We start from the raw sequence: 5,937 nt of genomic DNA on the forward strand, positions 1-5,937 counted from the left end.
CTCTTAGCTGTTTACCTTTTAGGTAGTCAAGGATATGGTGATGATATGTATGAGTTGAATATATTGTCCTGGCGAATGATTTGTTTGTTTATAATTTCTTGAAATTCCTTTACTTTTTCAGAAAGAAAAGAGGAGAAGAACGGATGGATTTTTTTCTCAGATGTTGTCTATTAAAGATAGCTTATATGTATTTTTTCTTCCATGTAGTGAATCATTTTTTCGTAAATGTAACCGAGTTTATGGAAAACTGTTTTTCATAAATCCTTGTGGCAAATGTCCCCAATGATTTCTTGTTTCTCTTAGGCACTAGAGAATTTCAAGATTAGAACATCTCTTTAGTCATTTGATTTGCATTTGATCCATGGTGGTAGGAATTTACGATTTCGCCCGGTCGAATTTACCGCCTTATATTCCCGTTCCTACTTGCATATGTTGAAGAGATTCACTTCACAGACCATAATAAAGGTAATTGGCGTGGGATATAAATGTGCTATAAAGTAATTAGCAACCTCCCACACATTAATGGGTATAATGGAAATCATTTGGAAGTCTGCAAACATGAAATGAAAATTATAACTCGCATGTGGTTTTTCACACTCTATGCAGTCAGACTGGCTGCAATTGCAAACAAGACTCCGTGTAGAATTTTTATGAACAGTATCTGGTAAGCGCCGCATCTGTAGTCTCCCCACTATTTAGGATGTGTTAAAGAAATTCGTTATAATGGCCTATCATAATCATTTTAACAAGCCATTCAGCCCGTTCAGTAATGTTCACAAGCCTGTCGGACAACAGGTTAGCATCTCCTCCCCATTGTATTGGAAGCATCCAAATTGTTTCTTTGTTCTTTGTTTTACTTCATTTTAATGGTCTGTTAAATAAATTATCGGCTCCATGGAAACGTGATGGTTGATGTGGTGGTGTAACGCATGTTTGTGGTGTATGATCTTGAGAATCAAGTTCACTATGATGAAGTCCAGCAGCAGCACAACGTTTTAATTGATGGAAGAGCATTCAAGCAATGACTCATTCTATGCAGCAAATATAGTCAGTAATTTGAGTAGGCTCGATATTAACAGGGCAATTATCAATTTCGTGGACATTGGTTATAGAAACCGATCAATTTTGTCAACTATCAGGTTTTCACTGCATCGGAAAAGACTGAAACCACCAAACACCAATGACAAATTACTTTTATCGACATTCTTTTGGAGTGTAAGACCAGTAACCAAGTGCAAGAAGTGCATTGACCACAAGATGCCAATTAAAATTCTATTTGCTTCTAAGATGAGAAACGACGAAAAAAATTCATTTGGCGCCAAATGGATTTCCTTTTTTTATAGGCTATGAATCAAACATCTCAAAACATAAAGAATTTTATTACCACACATCTTGGAATCAATGATTCTATTCAAAAGACCATCAAATGCGAGGGAGGTATAGAAAAACAAGTAAACACAACGGTTGGTTTTATGGTTCCTAACCCATGGATCTGATATTTATTCCTCCATGAGACTTCAAAAGTAAAATTTGGGAATCGGTTTATAGAAAGGTTTTATATGAATCATATCTAACAGGTTGGCTGATAAGTCCCCGGTCTGGCACATAGATGGCGTCGCTAGTATTAAATGCATATTATTTTTATATAGTACCAACCTTCAAATGATTCGTGTGAAAATTTGACGTCTGTAAGTCAATTAGTTTGTGAGATAGAGCGTCTTTTGTGAAGCAACTTTTGTTATTGTGAAAAAAATGGAAAGAAAGGAATTTCGTGTTTTGATAAAATACTGTTTTCTAAAGGGGAAAAATACGGTGGAAGTAAAAACTTGGCTTGCTAATGAGTTTCCGGACTCTGCCTCAGGGAAATCAACAATAATTGATTGGTATGCAAAATTCAAGCGTGGTGAAATGAACACGGAGGACGGGTGAACGCAGTGGACGCCCGAAAGAGGTGGTTACCGACGAAAACATAAAAAAAATCCACAAAATGATTTTGAATGACCGTAAAATGAAGTTGATCGAGATAGCAGAGGCCTTAAAGATATCAAAGGAACGTGTTGGTCATATCATTCATGAATATTTGGATATGCGGAAGCTCTGTGCAAAATGGGTGCCGCGCGAGCTCACATTTGACCAAAAACAACAACGTGTTGATGATTCTGAGCGGTGTTTGCAGCTGTTAACTCGTAATACACCCGAGTTTTTTCATGAATTGGGCTTCGAATTGCTTCCCCACCCACCATATTCTCTAGATCTGGCCCCCAGCGACTTTTTCTCAGACCTCAAACGGAAGCTCGCAGGGAAAAAATTTGGCTGCAATGAAGAGGTGATCGCCGAAACCAAGGCCTATTTTGAGGCAAAACCGAAGGAGTGCTACCAAAATGGTATCAAAAAATTGGAAGGTCGTTATATGTTGAATAATAACAAGTATATACGGCAGTAAGTTCGGCCAGGCCGAAGCTTATGTACCCTCCACCATGGATTACGTAGAAACTTCTACTGAAGACTGTCATCCACAATCGAATTACTTGGGTTGCGGTAACACTTGCCGATGGCAAGGTATCTTAAAACTTCCTAACACCGTAATATATGCAACATAGCCCATACGTGGTGTATATTAATCTAAAAAAGGCCGATTAAATATGTATATAATTAAGTTTAAAGTTTCTATAGAAATAAAATTTTGACAAAATAAAATTTTGACAACATTTTCTATAGAAGTAAAATTTGGAAAAAATTTTCTATAGAAATAAAATTTGGATAAAATTTTATATAGAAATAAAATTTTTACAAAATTTTCTATCGAAATAACATTTTGACAATGTTTTCTATAAAAATAAAATTTTGGTAGATTATTTTTGGCTCGAGTGGCAACCATGATTATGAACCGATAATGACCAATTTTTGTGTGATTGGGGATCGCCTATATATAACTATTGACCGATATGGACCAATTTTGGCATGGTTGTTAGCGGCCTTATACTAACACCACGTTGCAAATTTCAACTGGATCGAATGAATTTTGCTCCTCTAAGAGGCTCCAGGGATCAAATCTGAGGAACGGTTTATATGGGGCTATATATAATTATGGACCGATATTTACCAATTCTTGCGTGTTTGTTGCAGACCACATTCTAACACCACGTTCCAAATTTCAACCGGATCGGATGAATTTTGCTCTCCAAGAGGCTCCGGAGGACAAATCTGGGGATCGGTTTATATGGGGGCTATATATAATTATGGGCCGATGTGGACCAATTTTTGCATGGTCATTAGAGAACATATACCAACACCATGTACCAAATTTCAGCCGGATCGGATGAAATTTGCTTCTCTTAGAAGCTCCGCAAGCCAAATCGGGGGATCGGTTTATATGGGGGCTATATATAATTATGGACCGATGTGGACCAATTTTTACGTGGTTGTTAGAGACCATATACTAACACCATGTACCAAATTTCAGCCGGATCGGAGGAAATTTTGTTCTCTTAGAGGCTCCGCAAGCCAAATCGGGGGATCGGTTTATATGGGGGCTGTATATAATTATGGACCGATATTTACCAATTTTTGCATGATTGTTAGAGACCATATACCAACACCATGTTCCAAATTTCAGCCGGATTGGATGAAATTTGCTTCTCTTAGAGCAATCGCAAGCCAAATTTGGGGGTCCGTTTATATGGGGCCTATACGTAAAAGTGGACCGATATGTCCCATTTTCAATACCGTCCGACCTACATCAATAACAACTACTTCTGCCAAGTTTCAAGTCGATAGCTTGTTTCGTTCGGATGTTATCGTGATTTCAACAGACGGACGGACGGACATGCTCAGATCGACTCAGAATTTCACCACGACCCAGAATATATATACTTTATGGGGTCTGAGAGCAGTATTTCGATGTGCTACAAACGGAATGACAAAGTTAATATGCCCCCATCCTATGGTGGAGGGTATAAAAACGAATTTTTACAAAAAAAAATTGTTTTTCTTTGTTAGACCGAGGACTTAGCAGCCAACCTGTTACACTGAAGAAAATATTGTCGTGAGGCCAAAGATTTCATGTCCATGTTTTTGAACTAAGGTCAACTTGACTGTAATAATTCAGAATTTTTTTTTAAATTGATGAAATTGTTTTTAAATTTCTTGCCTTTTTACATTTTGACTACCAATCAATCGAATGTCAGTGCAAAATTTCATCGAAATCGGTTCAGATTTAGATATAGCTCCCATTTATATATGTATAGCCCGAATTTCCCAAATTTGGTAATAAAGCCCTTATTTATTAACCGATTTTATTCAAAGTTGGCTAGATCCAGTCATATATAGAACTAACTATATGTGCAAAATTTCATCGAAAGCGGTCCATATTTAGATATAGCTCCCATATATATGTATCGCATGATTTTGAAAATGTGCTCCTAATAGCCTTATATTTGACCGTAGAGGACACATTTCTTATCTGGTCTTACTCAAATTTTGCACAAGGTAAACTTTTGTGGTACCAACGAAACCTGCAAAATATTATACAAATTGGTTTAGATTTAGATATAGCTTCCATATACATACATGCATCGCTCTATTTTTCCACATTTGCCATAGCCCGATATTTCAGGCTCACTTAGACTATTCAGTCCATCGTCATACCACAATGGTGAATTTCTCTCTTATCACTGAGTGCTGCCCGATTCTATGTTAAGCTCAATGGCAAGGGACCTCCTTTTTATAGCCGAGTCCGAACGGCGTTCCACATTGCAGTGAAACCACTTAGAGAAGCTACCGAACACAAACAGAAATATCACCAGCATTACTGAGGTGTGATAGTCCACCATTGAAATCAATTAGAAACAATTCTTGACCCATTCCTCGGTCTCACCACTAGATTTTATAGGCTTTTCTACCCATATGTTAGCAATCTTCCGCCTTCAATTTTACCAAGAATTTTTCCAAACGATGATCACCAAAAACATTAAAGCTAATCATTGCGGAATATACAATTCAATCTAATACAAATTCTGAGAACACCACCACTCTTAACCCTCCCCCTCCTACTCCTCCTCATGGCTCATCACAAGTTATGTGATTTTTCCACACAAAAATTAGCATTGATGCACAGGCTCTTTTACAAAATGATCATGTAAAAGAGTTTTGTACCGTCTGCTTGTTTGGATTGTATATTAGATGCCATAAAATGTTAACTTCAACTATTTTATGCAACATCACACACGATCGTTACCGTAGTCATTTCCATAAAATCGTTTAATGGTGCTGTTTGTATTATCATTTTTGGTTGATAAAGGTTTGAATTGTTTCAATAGAAAATGATGTCACCACCCACATGGATTTTTATTTGCCATTTATGGGTATACAGATGTTAACTTTCTGTGGGCCATACGATCCGGATGCGAAGATTAGAAAAGTCTTTGAAATTAGTCTTGAACCAATGTTGGCGTGTTGCTTGAATTTAATACCATATTTGTAATTTACTACAAACTTCCAATCAACCTAGAAGATTGTGCCGCTTCAAACCACATGATTTAATAACTCGCTTTAATATATGAAAGCCTCAATTCAAAATAAAATTTTTACAACAATAATTGTCCTAGTTTAGTCTTAGGATATTGTAATTCCTTTAAGTCTCTTGATTGTTAATAAATAAACTACTGGTTAGTTACTTCTTCATAATAGAGACTAGTTGTAGTATAAGTTAAGCATCATATATGTATTTGCTTAAATAAATAAAAAACAAGTATATACGGCAGTAAGTTCGGCCAGGCCGAAGCTTATGTACCCTCCACCATGGATTGCATAGAAACTTGTACTAAAGACTGTCATCCACAATCGAATTACTTGAGTTGCGGTAACGCTTGCCGATGGCAAGGTATCTTAAAAGCTCCTGGCACCGTCTTCTAATTTGTAAGTAAGTCCATACGTGGT

General features: G+C 36.9%; 1 long non-coding RNA gene across 1 annotated transcript; it reads right to left on the minus strand.

The window, feature by feature from the left end:
- Nucleotides 1–4,278: 4,278 nt before the first annotated feature.
- LOC142224340 (uncharacterized) lies at nucleotides 4,279–5,104 on the minus strand. The gene is made up of 2 exons (XR_012719123.1): nucleotides 4,570–5,104; nucleotides 4,279–4,514 (listed from the first exon to the last, which is right to left on the minus strand). It is a non-coding gene; the product is annotated as an uncharacterized LOC142224340 (long non-coding RNA).
- Nucleotides 5,105–5,937: the final 833 nt, after the last annotated feature.

The sequence above is a fragment of the Haematobia irritans genome, chromosome 2, assembly GCF_050003625.1.
Source record: "Haematobia irritans isolate KBUSLIRL chromosome 2, ASM5000362v1, whole genome shotgun sequence".
NCBI lineage: Eukaryota > Metazoa > Arthropoda > Insecta > Diptera > Muscidae > Haematobia > Haematobia irritans.